General features: G+C 46.4%; 1 protein-coding gene across 3 annotated transcripts in view; it reads right to left on the bottom strand.

Annotated features, from left to right (window-relative positions):
- SLC35A3 (solute carrier family 35 member A3) overlaps positions 1–16,259 on the bottom strand; it is a 108,079-nt gene extending 91,820 nt beyond the window's left edge. Inside the window, exons 1-2 of one of the 3 annotated variants that reach the window (XM_030206274.1) lie at positions 16,121–16,259; positions 4,077–4,137 (exon numbers count right to left, since the gene is read on the bottom strand). The gene's annotated coding sequence lies outside the window, so the exon portion shown is untranslated. The remainder of the gene's footprint in view (positions 1–4,076; positions 4,138–16,120) is intronic. The other 2 variants (XM_030206275.1, XM_030206272.1) reach the window with 2 other exon arrangements.
- Positions 16,260–24,482: the final 8,223 nt, after the last annotated feature.

The following is a 24,482-nucleotide window of genomic DNA, read 5'->3' as shown; positions in this document are numbered from 1 at the left end:
TCTTCCTTAGACTACCAATAGAAATCAAACAAAATAAAACATGGAAAAGAAAATAAGATGATACCCTTTTTATTGGACATAACTTAATACATTTCTTGATTAACTTTCGAAGGTTGCCCTTCTTCGTCAGATCGGAAATAAGCAACCTTTGAAAGCTAATCAAGAAATGTATTAAGTTATGTCCAATAAAAAAGGTATCATCTTATTTTCTTTTCCATGTTTTACTTTGTTTGATTTCTATTGATAACCTTTAAGAGTGGACTAACACAGCTACCACACCTCTTTCCTTAGACTACAAAAGGTGAGTGATCAGTAAGATACAATTCTCTTTAACTCCAAGAAAAAACTGTTCAGGCGAGAACAAAAAACATATTTAGGTTCCTCAAACTGAACCAAACCTTTACAAGGGTAAGCTAACAAAAACGTTGCTCCAGGATTTATTGTCTCTGATCTCAAAGCTAAAAAGGCTTTTCTTCTTTCCTGTGCACTCGTTGTGACATCTGGCTATTGCCACACTTTTTGACCATGAAACATATCATGAGAATTACTTGAGAAAATAGAGCTTCATTACAGCATTTTAAATCTTGTTCAAATACAAAGCAAGCAATAAGTGTAGCTCTTTGAGGGGCCCTTTTATTAAAGGGTTGGTGCACAGAAATAGGCTTGCCGCGCCAATCTAGAACACCGGGCTACCACAGGAGCACAGTGGTAGTTCCCACCCCCCACGACGTACCATTTCCAGCGCTACAAAAACATTTTTATTTTTGTAGGGCTGATGCTTACCCAATAGTAATCAGGCAGCACTGCCCGGTTATCGCCGGGTTAGTGCAGGAGCCCTAGTGCTCCCCCCCCCCCCCCCCCCCGAAATGGCTGTGCAGCAAGTGGTTCACTTACCGCATGGCCATTTCTTCTCCTCAGAAAGAGATAACCATTTACCAGCTATGGTAAAAGGGGGCCTCAGAGAGCATCAAAAACACACGCTGATGCTAGCGCAGGCCCCTTTTTTACTGCAGATGCATAAAAGGACCTCCGAGTAACTTCAGCTATGGATTCTTTCAGAATAGCTAAAAGATTGTTCATATCAATCTGTCCATCCTGATCATGATCTCCTACAATTTCCCCTTGAGCATTCTTTGATGACGTTGGTAAATAAAATATTTTACCTAATAAAGGAACAGATTCTTACGAAAACTTCAATACTTCTGTTAGATATTTTTAAAACATGTCTAGGGGCAAAACGTGAGAGGTTTTACGAAAACTCAGTAACTGAAGATTAAGCCTCCTGTTGTAGTTTTCCATTTGCTCAATTTTCCTAAGGATAAGTAACTTACCCTTAACCACTACATTCTTAAATTCTTGGAGTATTTTAATCTCTCCATGAATCTGTTGGAATGGGTTGAGAAATCACTCCCTCTACAGTCTTTGCTAAGACATCAGCTTTGGAGACCAAAGAGATTACGTTTTCTGTAGATTTCTTCATGGTGGAGTTCAGATCTTGCAAAGCTCTCCAAATAATATCCAAAATAATCACCAGGGGAGCTACAACCACTGTTGCTGCCCCATTGATTTCCTCTTCAAGGAAGCTACCTTCCTGCGCTTCACCCCCCACTTGAGGCTTTCGGTGCCACAAGTTCTGACACCTAGGCCTCAATACACAGTGTCACCAACACCATCAGACAAGGAGGTGGATTGCGATAAGGTGATCTCATGCTCTAAAGAGACAGACGCTCCCCCATTCTGTCCCACCACAGGGCTTTCTTCTCCAGTCAATCCTCTGCTGAACAGGGGTAATGTCGTCACCGGTGAGGGGACGGCATTTACTACATTCTTTCTCTTTGTATGGGGAATCCAAAGCAAAAACCGATTCACAACAGAAGAAAAAAGGAGGAACAGCAAGAGAGATCCAACCCTGGTCTCAGCACTGCAGAGTCATGCCGCCATCTTGGCCACTCCCCCACCTTACCTTTACTCTTTTTGTAATATCTTGTAATTTATAAATGCTAACCTTTCCCTTGTTTTTTTCAGCTATTTCTTTTGAAAACCATAGTGGTCTTCCCCCCCCACCTTACCTTTATTCTCTTTCCTAACAAAAAAGCTCTGTACAGAAGTCTCTGAGGTGGCAACAGGGAGGCAAGTGAAGTTGATATCTCCACACATTGCATCCATCTCCTCTCCTTAAACTGGTTATAAAAACATTAGAAGAAAAAAAATCCCAAGGGTCTTCCATGCAATAAAGAACCCCCCCCCCCCCCCAGCCAGTTAGAATCAGCCAGTAAAACTACAATTACAATTATTCATTAGCACCATTCAACTAATTGTTCTATATAGGAGTTAAGTCTGGAGTCTAGGTATAGGAGAAAGTGGAATGTTTGACCACGGAGATACAAAGCCTGGGGAGATGGATCTTACAAACACTTGTTTACTGAAGAAAAAAGGCACAACTGTTGTGTTTTGGCCATTAGGCCTGCATCAGGAGTCTACAAAACACATAAATATTAAATAAGAGCAAAAACTGTGCGTAGTTCAAAACTCAAATGTAAAACTAGATTAGAGAATGCTAAAAACAGTTTATAATAAAAAATAATAATAAATAAAAAATATTCCATTATAAAGACTAATGAAATAATACGAAAATCCAAAAGGATATATAAGTATACAAATAAAACATATATAAAATAGTGAGTACATTGCATCGGTTGCTATACAAAAAACATGACATTTATGTATGTGTTACTCATAAAATACTGTTATGGCAAATCATAACATGTTAGGTTAGAGGCGGAAAAAATATATACATCAATTATGTATACAATACCTTGCGAATAATTAGAGAATAAGTACACTATGAAGGTGGGGCATGAAGAGCATGTAAATGAATTATATCTGAGTGACATATTAAAAATATATATTTAATATATGGTACACAGACAAAAATCTCTCATTCTTACTATACGGATGTATACACTTGTGCGCATATCTCTCTATATAAAAGGCAACCCCAACGTTCTAATGAAGTCTCCACGGAGGTTGAGGGGCCTGAGATATCCGGTGTGCCCCTGAGTGTCTGCACCGCCCTCGCGTCAAAACGTGATGACGTCAAGGGTGGAGCAATGACACTCAAGGGCCGAAACGGAAACTGCACAGGCACGGAGGCGCAGCAAAAAAAAACCCTCCCCACACAGAGCGAACCACAAACAACGTCCAACGGTCACACGGAGGCAGGCAAGCAGCTCGGAGGGACGGAGGGAGGGGGCCCCTACCATTATAGAACCTTGCTAGCGCCAGTTTCATTGCGCTGAGAAACGGGCCTTTTTTTCCTAGTATATATATATATATATATATATGTCCATGCACATATTTCTATGTACACCTATGCATATCATATAAACCTACATACCTTCTTTTATCAAATTTGTGTAAGGCGGAACCAATAAAGATGAAACTGAAAAAGCAGAAAAAATAATAATAAATTTGAAGAAGAATTTTCCAATGAAAAGATGCAAAATGAATTCAGAACAGAATTAGAAAAATGGAAAAATAATAAAAAATAAAAAATACTAAAAATAAAATTAAAAATCAAAAAGGGGGAGGGCAAGGGAGGAAGAAAGGGGTGGAAAAAAGGAGGGAAAAAAAGGAAAAGAAGTAGATGGACCTAAAGAGACAAAGAAAAAAAATGTACATACAGGTTAAAAATAAAAAATAAGGATATAAAATAAAAATAACAAAATAGAAATGATGTCCAGGAGAAGCATATATCTAACAGCTGATACAAGGTATGCCTGTATATGCGCCTGTGAGTATATACATGCACACATGGGTGTGTGTGCGCAAAAGGCTAACACTTCCTAAATGGCTGATAGCCAGATGATCGCATATTTATTTTATTTTTTTTTTTACATTTGTACCCCGCGCTTTCCCACTCATGGAAGGCTCAATGCGGCAGGCAATGGAGGGTTAAGTGACTTGCCCAAAGTCACAAGGAGCTGCCTGTGCCGGGGAATCGAACTCAGTTGACAATATGTAGGTAGTGATGAAAATAAAATAAAAAGACCTTCGCATATCACATGGATACTAACCACACTCGACGGAAACCGTCTGGTGCACGCACTGAAATGGGTGCGATGAGGTGTTGTCGGTCTGTGGATGGGCGATGAGTATGGCGATGCACCGCAGTGGAAATATAAAAGCAAAAGAAAAACAAAAGCAAAATCAGAGGGAGACATCGGGTCAAAAGAGGAAAACATATTATTACTGGAAGAGGCGTAACACTGAAATATGTGTGCGGACTGATTAAAAGATACTAACCTCAGCCATGGGGAATATTTTTTATTTATTATTATTTTTTATTATAAACTGTTTTTAGCATTCTCTAATCTAGTTTTACATTTGAGTTTTGAACTACGCACAGTTTTTGCTCTTATTTATGTTTAATCATTTTTATTAATGATAAACCAAGATAGTACATCTTATAACCGAGACATTTTCTCCCTTCCCCCCTACCCACCCTCCCTTCCCCTGTATATATGTGTTTTGTAGACTCCTGATGCAGGCCTAACGGCTGAAACACAACAGTTGTGTTGAGTCTTTTTTCTTCAATAAACAAGTGTTTGTAAGATCCATCTCCCCAGGCTTTGTATCTCCGTGGTCAAACATCCCACTTTCTCCTATACCTGTGTTTTCCCGTGGGGCGTTCGAGTTCTCCGCTTACCCGCGGATTTGTCTGAACGTATAAGTCTGGAGTCTATACAGGGTGGAACAGAACTTCCAGTTCTGTACTACACCCTATATATCCACAGAAATTTCCCTATAAACAGGTGCATAGCAAAGCTAGGCCTTTTGCCTTTACAAATCAACACGCAAATAAAAATTATAGTGTGACCTCAACAAGGGCAACGAACTCCCTCCACTGCCAGATACTGAGGGAAATTTTATAACACACCACCTAGCTTGTGCAGCTGTATGTATATAAGTTGTACCAACTCTCTAAGGGAAATTATATGCATACTATTCCTTTTTTAAAATTATGCCACAGAAGGTACATGCAGACATTTACACAGAAGCTTATTTTACATCCACACGTGGAGGGCCAGATTTAAGATTTTGGTGCCCTTAAAGATTAGAACGGGGCCGCCGAGAGACAGAGCCAGACACCAGGGGCGTAGCTACGGGTGTCGGTTCATGCCCACCCAGTCTCTGTGACCGCCAGTTGATGCCTGTCTTCACAGCCTCATTCAGTCATGTGCAGTTGTGCAAGGCAGCCTCCAGGGCAGCAGTGGCGCAGGAAGGGGGGAGGGGCGGTCCGCCCCAGGTGCACGCCGCTGGGGGGGTGTCGGCTCAGCTGGTTCCCTGCTCCCTCTGCCCCGGAACAGGTTACTTCCTGTTCCGGGGCAGAGAGAGCAGGGAACCAGCGGAGCCAACGCAGCTCCCAGCGGCGTGCACTTGGGGCAGACCGACCCTTCCGCCCCCCCCTCCTACGCCACTAGGTAAGAATGTGCACCGAGGGGGGTGTCGATGCGCCGAGGGGGGGGGGGTACGCAGCAGCAAACCACCCAGGGTGGCAGCCACCCTTGCTACGGCACTGCATGGCAGTTTAGAAAACAAGTCATACAGCAGCTCTCCTGCCTCCTTTACTGGGAGTCCATTGGGAGTTGGGCATCGGAGCAGGGACCTGCTTTTCGGCACATGACGCTGTGTACCTCAGCAATAAAGAGAACATTAGACACCAGCATGCGCCTTCCAGTGGGGAGAGACAAGGCTCTCTGCCTGGGATGGAAACTCCTTAAATGAAAGGATGGGGTGAGAGCTGGGAGCTGCCTAACCCAGGATGATAAAAAAAAAAAAAGTTTTATATTTAATGCTGTTGTGCTTCTAGGTGGGCTGTGGGGAGAGGGGGGTAGTGAAGGGCAAGGCTGATGCCACACTATGGGGTAGGGCAGGAAAGGGTAGGGCTGATGCTGGACTACATGGATGGGGGAGTAGGAAAGGGAAGGTTAGAGCTGATGCCAGGCTATAGGAAGGGATGGGGAAGTAGGGAAGGGTAAGGTTGATTTCGGGCTACAAGAATGGATTGGGGGGATAGGAAGGGAAGGGCCCATAGTGCCCACCCATATTAGTTCTGGGCCCACCCACGTCACGTCTGGCTATGCCACTGCCGGACCCAGAGCAGGGCTGCCGCAGCCGCTGGCCCCCACATCACACTTGGGCTGCCCCCCCCCACTCGGGGGCAGCCTCCACCCCCCCTTCCTGCGTCTTCTCCTGCCTCGGTCTGTCACAGTTCTGCTCCTGTTTGCTGGACCAAGGTTATTGCGTTAATGTAATCACCCAGGTCCCGACAGACAGGACCAGGAGAGAGACAGACCAACGGAATAGAACCTTCCAGCGCCGGGCTCCCCTTGGAGGCTGGGCCCGGAGAATCTTTCCCCCCTCTCGGCTGCCCTGGACTAGACAACAAATCCCACAAAGAAGAAGGGAAGAGGTCTGTCAGAGATGTCAAAGACGGTAATACCAGAAGAGGGGCAGAGGAAGGTAGTACTGCCTCAGTGGAACCCTTTTGATGCAGCACATTAATATACATAAGACAGATTTGCACATCTGTAACTTCCATTATATGCAAATCTGTCTCATGCATATTCATTTGAGATATCCTGAAACCTCAACTGGCTGGTGATCCCCCAGGACATGTTTGAAAACCACTGCCCTAAAAGTAAGGTTAGGGGAAGGGTTCTCATTAGCACCATCAAAATTTGGCACTCAGTGCAGGCCTGCATATATATATATATATATATATATATATATATATATATATAAACTCCCTCTACTAGAATGCCTCCTCAAAGGTCAGATAAATTTATGCACATAAATTTCAGCACGTAGTCCAGCCAATTTTATAAAAAGGCTATTTGTGCACATAAAACACATTTTACCTACAGAAATATCTTAAATTTACCCTCTTTGTGATCTAACACAAAACTTTGTAATAAAAGACACTGAGAACCTATGGAGCAAACCTGCCATAACACAACATGGTTAATTCTGAGGGCCCAACCATCTATAATCCCACCTATGAAAATGCAGCACTGCAAACATTACACCAGGCCCTAAACACTGATACAACTCGTATTGGAAAAATAGTCCCAACCAGATCTCCACCAGGAATGCTTCCACTCTGCCCTTAATTTTACTTAATTGAATCTAAGTCAGTTAGAATGTGCTTACTAAAATCCAAACTGCTTTTAACTTAGCTTTGAGCATATTTGTTAAAACAGTATATGCTGAATACACATATTTTTCTAAATTTCTGACACAAATCACAGGACAGAAATAACTACTTTTATTAGAAGAAAAATTTCTGTCTACACTATACCTGAGTAACACCCTTGGGGGCTCATTTTCAAAGCACTTAGCCTTCCAAAGTTCCATAGAAACCTATGGAACTTTGGAAGGCTAAGTGCTTTGAAAATATGCCTACAAATCAGATAACACTAAGGGCCCTGTTTACAAAGACGCACTAGCATTTTTAGCATGCACTAAAAATTAGCACACATGCACTAACCATGTAGATGCTAATAATCCTCCAGATTCTATATAGCGCACCTAGAGACCTGCACTGAAATCCAAGTGGATTCTATAACAATGCATGTAGCTTAACAAGTTAACGAGCGCTGATAACAGCACTTAACAAGCAATAATGAGCACTAATTGGCACTAATTAGAATTTAAGCACACAACTTGCTAAGCGTATTCTGTAAAAAAGCACGCCAAACTTCAAAGGCAAGTTCTCAAGCAAGTACAAAAACCATAAGAAATACACATAACATACTAAAAAATACCAAATGTAAAATACATATATACAAACATGGTTATGATGGGCACCCAAGATATTTTTTGCACACCCCAAAATTCAGCATCCGCTACCGGAGTGCACAGAAGCATGCAGAGCTGAAAGAGGGAAGAAAAGGGTTAGGTGGTACTAACTTAGGGAAGGATACTAAATGGACAGAGATTGGACCGAGACAAGGGGAGAACAGGTGGGCACAGAAAGAAGAAAGTGTTGGAAAAAAAAAAAAAAAAAAAAAAAATCATGAGCAAAACATTCTAATAAGGAAAATTCATTTTTCCCTACAAATATTTCTGGCACCTAAGATTCCTGAATATTTTTCTTTCCCTGGTAATGATATCAATAGTCGTGCAGAAAGTATATTCAAAGAATTGACTGCATATTTCAACTGACTAATTTAGCATGAACCATTTGTGCACTCTGAACATACTCTAAATAGATCTTTTGTTTCCCTGCCAGCAGTGCCACTTCACCTGGCAGATGCTAGAACAGAGCTTCCCAAACTGTAGGTCACTAAACTCACAATTGGTGTCATGTCTCTATAGGTGCATCATTACTCTGCACAATTTTATTTGGCTGCTATCATGGGGTCTCAACCACAAAAAAGATTGACAAGCACTGTCTTAGAAGATACCACAGTCAGTCACTGCCTGCCTAGAAAGAAAAAAAAAAAGGCCAACATTACATAAAGGAAAAGCAAAGCTATTAGAAAGGTATACTGTATTTGGAAAACGGCAAATGTCATATCCTAGTGGTGCATACCCAGGCACGTACACTTCAACCTGGCTGATTTACAATGCTTCTTACAATCTGGCTAACACTTAATCTCCTCCACATTTTACAGCAACTGTAATCTGAGTCATACAAGTGCACCCAGATCCTAAAGCAAATACAGTACTGAAACAAAAAGCTGCTTTCATCTTCCTCTGCCATTGCAAAGTCTCTGACAAACTTGTGAGCTATTCAAATGTGATAATGTTAATGGATATGAGTAAAATGTCACTGGAACATGAATTTGAAGGGCCACTAGAATCACTGCACTTTATCAATCAGGTGGCCAATTGCCTACTACATTGAGATTCTAGATTTTGCTGTCCCCCTCCCCAGTTCCTGTTACTACAGACAAAAATAGAGACTAACTTTTGGTAAGCTGTTTAGACCTATAAGAACAACACACACTATCAGGCAGGTAGGTGGCCTTTGCTGCTGTCCTGTACCACAACCTAGCCTATGTTTTCTTTCTATCTTCTCCCCTATTAGAATTTGAAACAGTGGGAGCTTTGAAAAAATAGTGCATGTGAAAATTTCCTCCTCCTCCCATTTCATGACAAAGACCATCTCTAATCCAGATGCTTCATGTGATGTATAACCTGACCACCTGCATTCAAAACCCACCCTCACCAATCCCCATCAGCAAGATCATCCAAGTGCCAGAAGCTGAAGGTGTCGAATGTGGGGGCCTGCCTCCAAGTTCAAAGCAGTTCATCTTCTCAGGCTCCACCCTCACCCAATTATCATCATCATTATGGTAAAATTATGTATCATACCTGATAATTTTCTTTCCATTAATCATAGCTGATCAATCCATAGACTGGTGGGTTGTGTCCATCTACCAGCAGGTGGAGATAGAGAGCAAACTTTTGCCTCCCTATATGTGGTCATGTGCTGCCGGAAACTCCTCAGTATGTCGATATCAAAGCTCCATCCGCAGGACTCAGCACTTAGAGAATTACACCCTCGAAGGGACACTCTGCCCAGCTCACCACCGCCGAAACGGGGGAGGGGAATTAACCCAGCTCATCCCCACACAAGTGGGGGAGGGGAATCCGTCCAGCTCATCCCCGCGGAGCGGGGGAGGGACACCACACCCGCCGATGCGGGGGGATCTGGCTTATCCTGCAACCGCAACCGCGGGAGGAGCTGACTGACCCTAACACCGCCGAAGCGGGAGGGGTACAAAGCTGCCCTACAGCCGCACGAAGCGGGAGGGAGTGCCGGCAGAATTTAAATCTCAATCCAGCCCCGTAAAACGGAGGGGAGAGGAATGCAGCAGCTCACTGTAACACAAACTCGTCTCAACTCTTGAAGAATCCAAGTGAAAGAAGAACTTGAACACGAAGTCCTCCTGAAGTAACTGAAGGCTAAACTTGAACCTAAAATTCAACCAGAATATAAACAGTACAGATATCTGGGAGGGGCTATGGATTGATCAGCTATGATTAATGGAAAGAAAATTATCAGGTATGATACATAATTTTACCTTCCATATCATCAAGCTGATCAATCCATAGACTGGTGGGATGTACCGAAGCAGTACTCACCCAGGGCGGGACATAGAAATCCCTGACCGCAACACTGAAGCTCCAAACCGGGCCTCCGCCCGAGCAGCCACAGTCAAGCGGTAATGCCTGGCAAAGGGATGGGCCTTCCCCGCGGCCACCCAAGCCGCTGCAATGGCTTCCTTGCCCATCTTGCCACTGTAGGCTTAGAATCCTGCAGACCCTTACGAGGACCTGGAAACAGGACAAACAGATGATCCGATTTCCGGAAATCATTGGTCACTTCCAAGTATCTGATGATGACTCGTCTCACATCCAGAAATTGAGAGCAGAGTATTCCTCTGGGTAGACCTCCCTATGAAAGGAAGGGAGACAGAGCTGCTGAATCACATGGAAGCGAAAAACAATCTTGGGCAGGAAGGAAGGCACTGTGCGAATAGTCACTCCTGCCTCAGTGAACTGCAGAAAAAGCTCTCGACATGAGAGTGCCTGGAGCTCGGAAACTCTTCTGGCTGAAGAGGTAGCCACCAAAAAGACTGCTTTCAACGTCAGGTCTTTCAGAGATGCCCTCGACAAGGGTTCAAAAGGCGGCTTCTGCAATGCTCTTAGCACCAGGTTGAGATTCCACGCAGGCACCACTGAGTGCAGAGGAGGGTGCAGGTGATTAACTCCCTTGAGAAAGCGCACCACATCTGGCTGCGAAGCCAGGGAAGCACCCTTCAGGCGGCCCCTGAAGCAAGCCAGAGCCGCTACCTGAACTTTCAGGGAACTGAGCGACAGGCCTTTGTCCAGACCTTCTTGCAGGAACGCCAACACTGAAGAAATTGGAGCAGTGAAGGGAGAAAGTGAGCCTGCTTCACACCACGCTGCAAAGATACGCCAAACCCTGGCGTAAGCAGTAGAAGTAGAGCGCTTCCTCGCTCTCAGCATAGTGGCGATGACCTTGTCTGAGAAGTCCTTCTTTCTCAGACGCTGCCGCTCAATAGCCAGGCCGTAAGACCAAAGGGGGAGGGATCCTCCATCACCACGGGACCCTGATGTAACAGGCCCTGCTCCACTGGCAGCCGCAGAGGATCGCCGACTGAGAGCCTGATCAAGTCCTCATACCAGGGACGTCTGGGCCAATCCGGACCCACCAGGATTACCCTGCCGGGATGCTTTGCCACCCGGTCTAGCACCCTGCCCAACATGGGCCAGGGCGGGAACACATAGAGAAGCTCTTGTGTCGGCCACCGTTGGAGAAGAGCATCTACTCCCAGGGATCGAGGGTCCCGTCCTCTGCTGAAAAAACGCGGCACTTGGCAATCGGCCGATGACGCCATCAGATCTAGGCTCGGCTGGTCCCAGCACTTCGTGATGCCCAAGAACGCCTGAGCAGATAGCTGCCACTCTCCGGGCTCCAAGGTATGGCGACTGAGAAAGTCCGCCTTGACATTCATGACTCCGGCAATGTGGGCCGCTGACAGCTGTACCAGGTTCGCTTCCGCCCACTGGCACAGACTCATAGCCTCCTTGGCTAGAAGGGCGCTCTTGGTACCTCCCTGGCGGTTGACATAGGCCACAGCAGTGGCATTGTCCGACAGGACCCGTACAGGCTTCAACACCAGTACCGGGATGAACTCCAACAACACCAACCGAATGGCTCTGAGTTCCAGGAGGTTGATAGACCACTTGCCTCTGCAGGAGACCAGAGCCCCTGCGCTGTCCTTCCCAAGCAGTGGGCTCCCCAGCCCATCAAAGAGGCGTCTGTCGTGACGACAATCCACTCCGGGGTCACCAGAGGCATTCCTGCAGACAACTTGTCCGTCTGCGTCCACCAGCTCAGCGCCTTGCGCACTGCTGGGTCCAAGGGAAGGCGCACAGCATAATCCTCCGACATCGGAGTCCAGCGCAGCAGCAGAGATTGTTGTAGTGGTCTCATATGAGCCCTGGCCCAGGGCACTACTTCCATCGTGGCCATCATAGAGCCCAACAGCTGCACGTAGTCCCAAGCCCGAATAGGAGAGGCTACTAGGAACTAGTCCACCTGAGCCTGAAACTTGACAATCCGATTGTCTGGCAGGAACACTCTGCCCACTTGGGTGTCGAATCGAACTCCCAGATACTCCAGGGATTGAGTCGGGCACAGCTGGCTTTACTCCCAGTTGATGATCCACCCCAGGGAGCTCAAAAGAGCAACCACCCGGTTCACAGCTTTGCCGCACTCTGCATAAGAGGGGGCTTGGATCAACCAGTCGTCCAGATAAGGATGGACTTGAACTCCTTCCTTCCTCAGGAAGGCCGCGAAGACCACCATTACTTTGGAGAAGGTCCGCGGAGCAGTAGCCAACCCGAACGGGAGGGCTCTGAACTGGAAGTGTCGGCCCATTACTGCAAAACGCAGAAAGCGTTGATGAGGAGGCCAGATGGGAATATGCAAGTACGCTTCCTTGATGTCCAAGGATGCCAGGAACTCTCCTGCCTTCACTGCCGCTATAACAGAGCGGAGGGTCTCCATGCGAAAGTGCTGAACTTTCAAGGCCCAATTGACCCCTTTGAGGTCGAGGATAGGCCGTACAGAACCTCCTTTCTTTGGAACCACACAGAAAAAGGAGTAACATCCCTTGCCAAGCTGATTTTCTGGCACCGGAACGACCGCCCCCAGGCGGATCAGATTGTTCAAGGTCTGCTGCACTACCACAGCTTGGACCGGAGACTTGCAGGGAGAGAGTACAAACCCGTCTTTTAAGGGTCGGCAGAACTCTAGCTTGTAGCCGTCTCTGATGACTTCCAGCGCCCAAGCGTCTGAAGTTATTGTGGTCCACTCGCCCATAAACGAGGACAGCCGTCCTCCAATCTGCACTGGGGCGTGGACCAAGACCCCGTCATTGGGTACGAGACCCTGGGGGAGGACCGGAGGGAGCACCTCCGGGACGGCGGTCTCTGCGAAAGGAATGCTGCTTGGGGGAGAAGTTCCTCTTGAAGGAAGAGGGGGCAGAGGAGCCCGACCTGCCCGGGCGGTACCGACGGGCTTCCTGAAACCGTCCTCTGGAGGTACCAGGGCGAGTACTAGCCCAAGCCCTGACCTCTGGTAACTTCTTGCCCTTAAACGTGCCGAAATCGGTCACGATTTTGTCCAGCTCGACCCCAAAGAGCAGCTTGCCTTTAAAAGGCAATCTAGCCAGGCGGGATTTAGAGGCGTGGTCAGCAGACCAATGTTTCAGCCAAAGCCACCGCCGCGCAGAGATTGTCTGAGCCATGCCTTTCGCTGAGGCCCTCAAGACATCATACAGCAAGTCTGCCAAATAGGCTAAGCCCGATTCCAGGGCCGGCCAATCAGCCCTCAAGGAAAGATCCGAGGGGAAAGCCCGCTGCAACATAGTCAGGCACGCCCTGGCCACATAGGAGCCGCAAATTGAGGCCTGCAAACTTAAAGCAGCTGCCTCAAAGGACGACCTTAAGGCCGCCTCCAATCTTCTGTCTTGGGCGTCCTTTAGGGCCGTGCCACCTTCCACCGGCAACGCCGTTTTCTTAGTCACCGCAGTGATTAAAGAATCCACGGTAGGCCACAGATAGGCCTCACGTTCACTTTCAGTCAAAGGATAGAGGCGGGACATAGCCCTAGCCACTTTAAGGCTCGCTTCCGGGACATCCCATTGAGCTGCAATTAAGGTGTGCATGGCATCATGCACGTGGAAGGTTCTAGGCGGGCGCTTCGTCCCCAGCATAATGGCAGAGCCAACAGGGGCTGAGGGAGAGACGTCCTCCGGAGAGGAAATCTTCAAAGTGTCCATGGCCTGTACCAACAGGTTGGACAAATCCTCTGAGCTAAAAAGCCGCGCTGCAGAGGGGTCATCCGCTCCAACCGAGCGGGGATCCGTCTCCTCCAAGGAATCTGCAAAGGACCGTTGGGAGACCTCAGATACGCTGCCCTCATCTACATCGGAGGAGACAAAGTCCTCCAAGGCCTGTGAATCAACCCGAGGGCGTTTACCTCTGGGAACCTCAACCTCTTTACCAGACGAGGGAGCAGGGGCAGCGTTTTGCATAAGGAAGGCCTGATGCAGCAGCAAAACAAACTCGGGGGAGAAACCCCCCAGACTGTGTACTTCCGCAGCCTGGGCAACAGCCCTAGACGCACCCTCAACCGGCGCTCGCAAGAGCGGGGGAGAGACATGCTGCGCATCCAAAATGGCGTCCGGCGCGACACTCCGCGAAGGAGCCGCGTGGGGAGAACGGCGCTTAACTTTAGCCGCTTTTGTGCCGTCGCCCAAATTAAGGGCGTTTATGGCATTAATGTCTCCAACCTCAAGGGCGGCCCAAGAAGAAGCCGTCCGAGCCGCGAGGCCGGCCAAGATGGCGGAGGCGAGGAGCGGGGGATGGGCGTTTATGGCGGGAAAAATCGCCACGCCGGAGGAAGGACCGGGACATTCATCGGCCACGAAACTGTCACCCAACAAGGGCGAATCAGGCTTTAAGACCCCCGCATCCCCTCTAGAAGCGCCCAAGCGATCCGGGGAGCGACTCTTTACGCCCTCGCCCTCCGACGCCATATGCCACGTGGAGATAAATCGGGGAACCCCCTGCCCGCTATAAAAAGGTAAAAATTACCTGCTGTCCGCTCCGAGCTGTAACGACCTGGTGTCCCAGTGAGTAGCTGCAATAAACGTTTAAATAAACGTCGAAATAAACGCCTTTAAGGACGTTCAAAATTTTTTTTTTTTTTTTTTTAACGGAGCCAGCGGGAGGGGGGAGAAAAGGAGGGACCTGGCACCACCAGGTTTGCACTTGCTCAAAAGAGCCCTCAACCCCAGGCACTCAACAAAACCTAAGAATTAGGCTCGGAGGCCTAGCCAGAGCTGCTGCTGTGTGTGACCACCACCTGCTGAGATAGAGAACATACTGAGGAGTTTCCGGCAGCACATGACCACATATAGGGAGGCAAAAGTTTGCTCTCTATCTCCACCTGCTGGTAGATGGACACAACCCACCAGTCTATGGATTGATCAGCTTGATGATATGGAATATTATTTCCATCACCATTTTCTGATCTAAAGAAGGGTTACCTTCAAACACGAATCAAAACATATATTTTTAGTCGTATGACTGGTAGCGCTATAGAAATGATTTGTAGTAGTTAGTCCAATAAAACAGTATCATCTTATTTTCATTTCTATGTTTTGTTTTATTTCTATGTATTACCTTTAAAAGTGGACTAACACAGCTATCACACCACTTTACTCATCATCATTAACATTCATTCTTTATTGTGACTTGAGGAACGGTAATATTTAGGCCATTTTAATTTTCCCTCGGTGCTCTGCTTAACATAATATACTCTTCCTTCTCCACCACACAGATAACTAAAAAAGACCAGATATTTACTATAGTAGCTGTACAGTGAGAGTGAATGAAAGAATTGAGAAACCGTTTCAGAGACTGTGCTGTTGGCTTATCTTGGGGTGGGGAGGTGCAAGTGTACATAATTACTGTTGTGCTGTGTGTCTCTGCCTGTTATATCTACCTACATACATACAACTATTGCCAACGCCACAGCAGCACTGCCAACTTTTTTAAGTTCCCACGAGGGGGAAGGGGCGCTACGCGTCACTCTGTTCTGCCGGAGGAGACCTGTCGGCGTCGTAGGCTTCGGCGCTGCCTACATCTCTCAATTGCGTCATAACGTCATGCGGAAGTACAGGAGATCGGGGCGCCCTTAGTGGTACTCGGGGGGGGCGGCACGGCCCCTCGGCTATTGGGTGTTGTTATTACTGTCCGGTTCGGAGCAGGATCAGAGACAGACATAGTAAGAACACAGGACCGGCACGGAGTTATATGGGGCGTGATACTGAAGTGCTACAGGAAGCATACAGTATGGGGGTGGGGGTACCCATGACGATGCCTATGCTGTAGCTGCAACAAGTGAAGAATTAGTTTTTCACGGAAAGGCATTTAAAACGCAAGGAACAAGCGAAAAGAGTAGTCGGCAGATTAAGGAAGGGTTTCAGATTTCAATGTTACTCACAGCAGAAAGCTTAAGCACGCGGTGTTGGTGACTCCCCTCCCCACACTGGAACCAGCGTGCAAACAGCCCCTGGGGAGGTAGCCGCACCAAAATGTGTACCCTTTGCCTTTTCCTTTATTTTGCCTCCCTCTAGACCTCTCCTTCCGTAACCGTTGGCTTTTTTTTTTTAACAAGCTTTATAAAAATGCCAGTCAAGAAAGCTACCAAGGGTTTCTTGCCCTTAGGAGCCACATAACTCCACCAACCCCTTCCCTCTCCAGGAGAAGGAGGGAAAGCACTGCCCTTGAATTTCCAGCGCAAACCCCCCCCCCCCCCCCCAGCAGTGGCGTAAACAAGGGTGGGCCCGGGTGGGCCAAAGCCCACCCAGTAGCTGGCAGGGATTCCCAAGCCCCACCATCTGAAAACTCCCAACAACTGTCCCTCCTGCATACCTTGTAAATAGCAGATCTTTGCCTGCAGCAAGCAGCTACTGATACATACTGCTCACACCAGCCCCAGCCCCACAGCCTTCCCTCTAACGTAATCCAGCCTATACTGAAACAGGAAGTTACATCAGTGGGAGGGCTGTGGGGCCAACATGAGCAGTGTGTAGTAGCTGCTGCTCGCTGCCAGTGAAAATCTACTGTTTAAAAGGTGTGCAGGAGAAGGGAGTTGTTTGAGAGACCATATGGCATGCAGGTGAGAGAAGGAGAGACCAAATCACCTGTGGGATGGGCGGGGTTCTTCTGCCCACCCATCTTGGACCCAGGCCCACCCAAAATTGGGTGTCTGGCTACGCCCCTGCCCAGAAAGTCAAAACGACGGCGCCCAGCCCTTTCCCATCCTCCCATCTTCTTACTGCACTTGCCACCAGCTGGAGGCAACAATATTACTCGACCCTTGCCTAAAATGTAATACTTATATATGTGACATCTCACCCCTGAAAATGGACTCTGGCATGAGACTGAAGGAGAGAGGATTTTCTGGAGGTCCAAACAGCTGTTTTTTTGACAGCCTGTTAAGAGAATCAGAGTAAAGGCCAACCCATGGGGCGTAGGACCAAGAAAAAAAAAATCCTGGTCTTTGGTAGCCCACTCCCCCCCCCCCCCCAAACTAGTCACAACCATTAAGCCATGTTTTACATGGTGTAAATCCCACTGCCTAAATTTAGGCACAGAGTGGATGTATTCTATAAGAATGCGCATAGATTTTAGAAATGCCCACACCCCACCCATTGCCACACCCCCTTTTCAACTATGCAGCTTTAGTATTTAAGAGCAGTAAGTTAAACAATAGGCTGACACCCTCATGATCAAAAGCCCTGTGCTGTTCCAAACAGTGCTCTAAAATAGTGCTGGAACAACGCGGGGCTTTACCGCACCGATGATCAGAGATAATGCATGAGTGAGTTCATTTAAATCTTAATGCCAATTAGTGCTGATAGTTACTTGTTAACATCCAATTGACAGTGCTGATTAGCTAGTTAACCAGTTAAGTTACGCGCATTGTTATAGAATACACTGTGATTTCCACACAGAAATTAAGGCGTGATATATAGAATCCCAGGGGGTATGTTTAAAGGCTGTGTGCTAACTCCTGGGAGTAAAACCAGCATATCCCCTGCAGGTACTGTACAGAAAATTTCTTTACTGTGCATGTGAAGGTTGAGTCCATAAACTAGGTGCTAAAATGTACACACCCACTGCACACATAAATGCTTAGAAAATTGACATGCACACATAACCAGACCTTGAACGGGGGGGGGGGGGGGGGAGGGACATTTTGGCCCGCCTCCCCACTGCCGTCGCATGTTGGTACCTTGGCTGGTGGGGGTTGAAGCATTTGTCCCACGCTGGTCTCACATTGCCTGCCCTGCTCTGTTCTCAGTTGCACTGTGCATGCTCGTTTTAATGAAACTGAGCATGCACGTATGCTCAGTTTCACTAAAACGAGTGTGCATGGTGTAACTGAGAAGAGTAGGGTAGGCAATGTGGCAAGACCAGTGCGGGACAAATGGTTCAACCCCCGCCAGCCAAGGTACCAACATGCAGTGGCAGTGGGGAGGTGGCCCAAAATGTCCCCCCCCCCCCCCCCATTTTGGGCTCTGCCAGCCAATTTGGGGGGCCCCTGTAGCTACGCCACTGATCTCTGCACACCTACACCTACAGAACCCTCATCCACACTCTTTATCACCTCTCGCTTAGACTATTGCAACTTACTTCTCCTCTTCAATATGTTCAAAATTCTGCTGCACGACTAATATTCCGCCAGTGTCGTTATGCTCATATTAGCCCTCTCCTCAAGTCACTTCACTGGCTTCCTATCCATTTCCTCATACAGTTCAAACTCCTCTTATTGACCTATTAGGGCATTCACTCTGCAGCTCCTCAGTACCTCTCCACTCTCATCTCTCCCTACATTCTTCCCCGGGAACTCCGTTCACTGGGTAAATCTGCACCCTTCTCCTCTACTGCTAACTCCAAACTCCGTTCCTTTTATCTTGCTGCACCATATGCCTGGACTAGACTTCCTGAGCCAGTACGTCAAGCTCCATCTCTTTTAAATCCTAACCCTTATTCACTTGTTCAGAACCCTTATGTTATCATCCTCACTTTAATATTCCCTTATCTCTTGTTTGTCCTGTTTGTCCTAATTAGATTGTAAGCTCTGTCGAGCAGGGACTGTCTCTTCATGTTCAAGTGTACAGCGCTGCGTACGTCTAGTAGCACTTTAGAAATGATAAGTAGTAGTAGTACATGCATATATACTAGTCTGCCACCTCAGCACTGTTCTGCAAATACATGTTTTAACTTATAGTGCATTTTTACAAGGGAATCGTATGCAGGGATAGTGCATGGATGGGATATAGGCATGGCTCCTACTTAACACACATAATTTACAGAATATTGTAAGTTACGCATGGCTCTGCTGCATTTAAGTGCCTGCACATATTCCATTTCTATGGCTGGTGGAAATTTGGGCACCTAAGTGACAGATATGCTGATACTGGGTTACACTAGAATTCTATAATGGACTCTAGGCACCTAGGTTCCATTATAGAACAGGCTCCTACCATAGTGGAGGCACCCTGTTAGAGAATTGCCCCCTAAATTTAATCACAGTTAGTGCAGATGGTTGAGATTATATGCTGGATGATGTTATGTGAGATTCATCCTGCTACTAGGGCAGGATCGACTGGCGTTTGCGTCTTCCTCCCCCCAACTAGATACATCTCATAGGTACAGGGAATGTGAGGTTTTGGAGGATCTGGGGGGTGGGTACCTGTTTTCTACAAGGGATTGGGGGCATGAAGGGCTTATTTCTGGAAAATCATCAGCTCCTTCAAAAGATACTGGCCCCGAGTTGGGATCCAGTATCTTTGCATTGCTTCCGCCAGGAACCTATGTTTTTTTTGGTCATACCAATGCAAAAATGTACCATGTGTTAGTGAATCCTGTGATACATTTTCCTGCAGTAAAGTAGAATGCAAACATGCTGTGCTACTGTGAGTTAGTAAATTGGGGCCTAAACGTGACAGTTTCTTTGTCATGCTCTCGTTAAATCCTGATCGCAAGAAAGAATGGACAACAGTATCCTCCAAGAAATGTGGGTTGTGAGGTGGAGGCAGAGTTTGCCCCTCTCCCATCACCTAAAAAGGGCAGCATTCTGCTGTCCTGCCCAGAACCCATCAAGTCCAACTGCAGAATGGGCTACTTTCTAGAGATAGATCATGACATTCAGCAGTTTGGAATAGTTCCTATGCTAAAAGCTGCCATACTGGAACCCATCACAACCTGTACCCATGCTCCAGTTACGATTCTAACATTCTGATTTTTGTGTGGGTGTTTATAAATTGACAGATTGTAAAGCTGCCCTCCATACCCTAGTGTTCAGGATATAGTTATAACCAAAACCTGAAAAATACAAGAAAAACCCACAGAGCAGCTGCATCTTAAATGTTATTCAGCTTTCACTGCTTCTTCCTAGCTGCTGTGCCATATACTGGTACAGATACCAAGAGGAGACAATTGAGCAGGAGATTTTGAACCAGCTCATGCCCCACCCCTATTCCATCCTGTTGGCAACATTTATTATTTATTTATTTATTGCATTTGTATCCCACATTTTCCCACCTATTTGCGGGCTCAGTGTGGCTTACAATACGTTGTAAATGATGGAAATACGATTTGTTACAACTCAGTTGTGGATTACATTGTGAGAAGTTATGCGAAGACAAAGTCAAAGTATTGTTAGGGAATAGGACAAAGGAAAAGAACAATGGAACAGTGGAAAGAGACAACGGGAAACTGATAGGGTAATAGAACATTAGCAAGAGAACATTCGGTATAACATTTTTCTGTGAGTAAAGGTATAAATGTGATAATTGTGTCAACACAATGACTGAACAGCTCAAAATCTCTTGGCTGACATTTCCTGCGCCAGAAAGTTTCGACCAGCCAGGCAGAAGCAGCTAACGGCACCTGAGAAGTCTATGCAGGGTTGACGAGCAGCACCACTGCCGCCTTTGGAGCAGGAGAGGCAACTGAACCTCTCCCCACCAGGGGACCGCACGAGGCTCATGGGACAGCGGCCACGCACCCAGCTCTGTCTCCTCGCCCACCAGCCCTCCCAGAGCAGAGCGAGGCGACCAAGCCTCTCACCATGGAGCGCTGCACAGAGTTCACCGGACAACGGTCGCACTCCCAGCTCTGCCTCTCTGCCCGCTGGTCCTCAGACGGCAGCAGGGGGAGGGGAGCCCACATCCAGCGTATATGCCCCAGGAGTATCGGACGCTCTCGACCAGGGCTGCCGAGGCCACCAAGGGTCCTGCTGACAACACCCGGATCAGAGTAGCTGAAACAGCAGCGGTGGCAAAAAGGTGCGGGAGCAACGCGGTGAGAGTCCCGGTGACAGGCTCCGAGGGGCTCAGAACAAAACAGCAACAGCAGCTTAGGCTGCTGCCTTCCCACTGGTTTCTACCTCCAACAGATATACAGCTCTCATGGTTGTGGAATCTCTGTACTCTGGGCAACACGCCAGAACATCAGACAGTGAGTAGACTGTCTATTGTGCCTCAAGATACTGAGACTCTGTGATTGATGGGGATCTAAAGGCCCTTTAAAGGAGCCTTCTGTACTGCATCTTATCAAGCGGAGATGCTGGGCTTGTGAGGAGAGCAGACTTATGTAAGTTGGTCTAACTAGAAAGGAAAATTAATCTTATAACCTGATTGTATCAGCCTGGATATTAACTGGTCTGCATATAAATGGACTTTTGACTAAAGAAGCAAGACTGCTGAAGTGTACATTTTAGATGAGATGCTTGAGAAATGTAAAAGATTCTGTGGAAGTCTAAAACTAGTGCTCAAAGGCTAGCAGTCCTCGCTTACCACAGCAATTAAACTAAGTACTCTACCATTGTCTTTCAAATATCTTGCCTGATCAACAGCAACCTCTCCCATTTGAGCCAACCTGTCAGCAACTAAAGATAGCCAGTTGCATACATGATAGGTCCCTGGTAAAATACCTGAAAGTGCTCTGAAGTTCCCCCCTCCCTCTGCCTCCATCTGCCCCAGCCATAGCCAGAAACAGGAGACTGAAGACTCCCTGGGCAAGGAGGATGGGAAACAATTAGTTGCTATGAGACAGATCAAAGGAGGACCCCACCCCACCCCACCCAGAACTGCTCTCCCCCCCCCCCTTCCGCCTCCCCGGCTCATTAACTTATCACTTAAGTAGAGGAGTGTGGTAGCCCTGTTAGTCCACGCTTAAGGTTATCAATAGAAATTAAACAAAATAAAACATGGAAAAGAAAATAAGATGATACCTTTTTTATTGGACATAACTTAAGTCCATGTTTTATTTTGTTTAATTTCTATTGATAACTTATCACTGAAACCAGACCCAATACTGATATAAACAGCTGAAAGGCAAGCTAAATTAACATACAAGACCAGAACACCAGACTCCACACCAAAGAACAAAGTCCTATCACCCATCCAGTCATCAGAATACGGCCTATATGAAGCCACAGGGAACAGAAACCAAAATGGTCACCCTCAAACTGCTCCTAATAACCTACTTCTTAACACTGATCCATTCAACACTAACCACCCCACTTGCAGAAAGCAACATCATACCCATATTATACAATCATCAAAGACTGATCAGATACTCCATACCTCATCAAACTGACAATAACTTAAAGGAAGAACACCAACATGCGGACAATCCCAACAGAAGGGAAAGAAAGGCCCAAACAAACCCACCTTAACTAAGAAACGACAACTACTATTCTGGGAATAACATGTATAGAATGTTTGTACGTTTGGGAAGCTTGCCAGGTGCCCTTGGCCTGGATTGGCCGCTGTCGTGGACAGGATGCTGGGCTCGATGGACCCTTTGTCTTTTCCCAGTGTGGCATTACTTATGTACTAAAAATCCACACAACACCAAACACAGATGATCCATTCCAAACAATCCAAGTGGGCTACATCAACGCCAGATCCACTGTAAATAAAACAGCAATACTAACAGACTGGATCACGTCAGATAACCTTGACCCACTCTTCATTAATGAAACCTGGATCCACAACCAAAAGGACCCTATAATCATAGACCTGTGCCCTCCAGGATACAAAATCACACACCAGTCCAGAAAAGGAAAAAGAGGCGGAGGCATAGCACTAATCTATCGATCCCATTTTACCATCAAAACCACTGCCAAGTCCATAACACCTCAACTGGAAATTGCCTCAATCAGAATCCATAACAAAACTCTAAGCAATCGTTTGAATTGTGTCCTGTTTTACAGACCTCCAGGTAACTGGAAAGAAGGCCAAACTAACTTCATGGACTTCATTTCAAACACATGTGTAACCAACTCCAACATACTAGTATTAGGAGGCATTAACCTTTACTTAGAAGACCCAAACTCTATCAACGCACGAGATTGTAAGGAATTCCTCCGCTTATGGGATCTCAAATGGCTACAAATGCAAGCAACCCACGTCAAAGGGCAGACACTCGACCTCATCTCACACAAGCTTTCAACAGACCAGACCTTCATAATAACAGATATCAAATGGACAGAAACACCCTGGACCGACCACTACAAACTAAACTTGTCCCTACATTGGAAGAAGAAGGGTTCACAACGAATACAAGAACACACATCCTACAGCACAAGAGATCAAGTAGACACGAAAACATTCTGGCAACTGATATACAATAACGAATGGTCAGCACAAACAGACTCCATATACTACGTCATAGAATGGGAATTTATCTTCTTGGGCAGACTGGATGGACCGTGCAGGTCTTTTTCTGCCGTCATCTACTATGTTACTATGTTACAATACTAGATAAAATAGCACCCTTAAGAACAAGAACCTCACGCAGGCATAACTCAATACCATGGTTCAACGATGAACTGAAAAAAATAAAAACACACTCCAGGAAACTTGAACGAGCATGGAGAAAAACAAAAGATGAACACACACTCAACACATGGAAACAAATACAAAGAAAATACAAATACACAATAAGGCAGACCAAAAGATCTTACTATAAAACTAAAATAGGGACAGATTACAAAGACACAAAGAAATTATACCAACTCGGTCACTACAACGAATATAGACATCCCATCGGCAGATAAACTTGCTAAGTATTTCAATGAAAAAATAATTAACCTATGCAATACACTACCTCAAGCCACCACTGACATCGATCACTTCCTTAATGAGTTGGACCCTACCACTGGAGCATACCAGGCTGACCAGACTTGGCTAAACTTCGCCTTCCTTACCGTCGAAACAGTTATCCAGGCGATTAGCAGGTTCTCCAACACTCAGTGTCAACTAGATACCTGCCCCAGCTGCCTAATGAAATCCACCCCTGACCGCTTCATAGAATATCTCACATCCCACCTAAATTACATGCTTCAGCAAAGTCTCTTCCCCAAGGAAAATGGAAACATCCTACTCACCCCGATACCAAAAGACACCAGGAAAAAAACAAATGAAATCACTAACTACCTTCCAGTAGCATCGATTCCGTTAGTAGTCAAACTGATGGAAAGCGTGGTAACCAAAGAACTTACAGATTATATAAACAAATTCTCAATATTACACGAATCACAGTCAGGTTTTCGCCCCCTCCACAGCACTGAAACAGTACTACTCACTCTCCTAGCCAAATTCAAGCAGTAGGCAAATTCAACCAATAGGCAAAAACATCCTTCTCCTCCAATTCAACATGTCTAGTGCATTCGACATGGTAAATCATTATCATTATATATTAATAAGATTACTAGATAAGTTCGGGATTGGTGGAAACATACTTAGCTGGATCAAGGGCTTCCTAACTACAAGAACCTACCA

The sequence above is a fragment of the Microcaecilia unicolor genome, chromosome 6 (genome assembly GCF_901765095.1).
Source record: "Microcaecilia unicolor chromosome 6, aMicUni1.1, whole genome shotgun sequence".
NCBI classification, from domain to species: domain Eukaryota; kingdom Metazoa; phylum Chordata; class Amphibia; order Gymnophiona; family Siphonopidae; genus Microcaecilia; species Microcaecilia unicolor.
Note: the sequence above shows the minus strand (reverse complement) of the source record. Positions and strands in the feature narration are given on the sequence as shown.